Genomic DNA, 2,084 nt, shown 5'->3' on the forward strand with positions numbered 1-2,084 from the left:
GCCGTGGAGTCCATTCTGACCCACGGCGCCCCTAGAGGAAAGAGTGGAACTTCCCCACAGGGTTTCTAAGGCTGTTAATCTTTATGGAAACAGACTGCCACATTTTTCTCCCACAGAGCTACTAGTAGATTCGAACCACCCACCTTTTTGGTTGACAGCAAAAGCTTTTAACCATTGCACCACTAGAGCTCCTTCGTAAGAGCAGTAGCTTCTGGTGATCTTAGAAAGCTCCCAAGGCGCTGAGCCCCTAGCCTCTCCCTGTGCTATACAGCACGGCATCCCAGAACTCCCGGTTCTGGCGTGGCAGCCTGTGATTGAAAGCGTGCTGTGACGTCTAACCCTGCTGGAAGCAGACCATGCAGTTAATGGAAATTTCCCTTTGCATGGTCATGTTGTGACGTTTTGACACTTCAGGGGTCATTCCCTCGGCTTGCCGGAAGTTGTCCTTTAAAAGTTCTGGGTTGTTGGAGTCTAGCTGGCATGCGGCTTGTTTGAAGCTGACGGCTTAAGGGAGAATATTAACACACTTTTTTATCCTCTAAGAAACTGGCCTGAGAATTGGTGTTAGTAACCAAAGTGCCAATAACGTTTTGACCTCGTCTGGCTGGGGAGTAGAGGGGCTTCAGATGCAGACAAATAACTTTTCTCTGGTTTTCTCCCTCCTTGTCCCATCCCAGCCAAAGCTGGCAGGCTGACAAGCACCTCAGGACGGACTTTCTGGCTACTGACCGTTTTGCTGGTGAGTGTGAACGTCGTGTCCTGGGCTGTGTGTGGCTTTTTCAGTGCTGTGAGTAGTAGTCACTGTCATGGCATCTCATCCTCCAGTTCCCAGTGGCTGTTCAGGCACCATCTCTGTGGCCTCGTAACGTGTGTTACAGACATGATACAGAAGCTCCCTTACACACTTCCTTGGCCTCACATGTTTGCAGGGGGTACAGGTGAGGGGTTGGGTGCATAACAGAAAGGAGGGTGGGTTCCCCAGTTGGCATAGCCCAGAGTCCTCCAGGACAGACAGTGAGGGGCCCGGGGGGCAGGGGCTGATCCTATTGTCAGATCACTTCATCTCCAGTTATCCTGTGACAGAGAGCACCAGCCTCACGTTCCAACACAGACCCTAGCTCCTGGGTCACACCCCACACCACCATTTTGACCAGCAGCTGAGTATCATATGGCACACAAGGTGGGGGCTGCCAGACCTGAGGAGCTGCTGTGAACGGCCCCACAAGCAGCAGCTGACTGTCAGGGACACAGAGCATAGCATGCGGGCATGGCATTGTCACACCTAGCACGTGTGGGACTTGGGCCCAGGCTGTTGAACTTAGTGGGCTGGTGCAAGGGCTTTGCCAACAGTTAGGTTTGCTTTCTGCCGCACGTGGACGCATCAAGAGATGTGTGAGCCACACAGCCACATGGGTCCTGCTCTGGGCCCAGGTGGCACCACAGCCAGTGGGCATGCAGCCCTCGGGCAGGCTGCAGGTGGTATCTCAGCATTTGTTGAGCCTCCACCTCTGTAGTTACGGGGATGCGTGAAGGCACCACTGACCCAAGACCTTCCCCTTTCTGCGCTGTTTGCCCCTTTTTGTCACTGGAGGAGAGTCTGCATATCAGAACTTGTGAGTGAGGAAAAGAAAAAAGTGTCCCGTCTGACCTTGTTTTTGTGAGCTTCACAGATACTGCATTTTTTACAACGGAAAGTATGTGGAAACCTCTCCCTAAGCCATTTTTCCACGTGCTCACTTGGTGTCTCTGTGTCACATTTTGGTCACTGTCACAATCTTTCTAACTTTCTCATCATCCTGTTGCACCCTTGAGAGTATAGTGTAGTGTCAACATAATGTTTATGTGCACTGGGAAACCAGAAACACGCACGTGACTCACTTTATTGCGGTGGTCCAGGGCCAGCCCCACAACATGTACAAGGTGTGGCTGTAGCTTGCTGGTTAGAGGGAACTGAACTCTTGGCCAAGACTCAGAAGCCAGCGGTGCCCAGCAGTTGTAAGTTGGCTGTGCCTTTGATGCTGTCTTTGCTTCACCCCTCCCGCTACAGTGGTTCTCCCGGACTGTGTGTAGCTGTGCGACCAACA

This window comes from Orycteropus afer, unplaced genomic scaffold (genome assembly GCF_000298275.1).
Source record: "Orycteropus afer afer isolate SDZICR_OR568_19922 unplaced genomic scaffold, OryAfe1.0 scaffold00006, whole genome shotgun sequence".
Taxonomy (NCBI): domain Eukaryota; kingdom Metazoa; phylum Chordata; class Mammalia; order Tubulidentata; family Orycteropodidae; genus Orycteropus; species Orycteropus afer.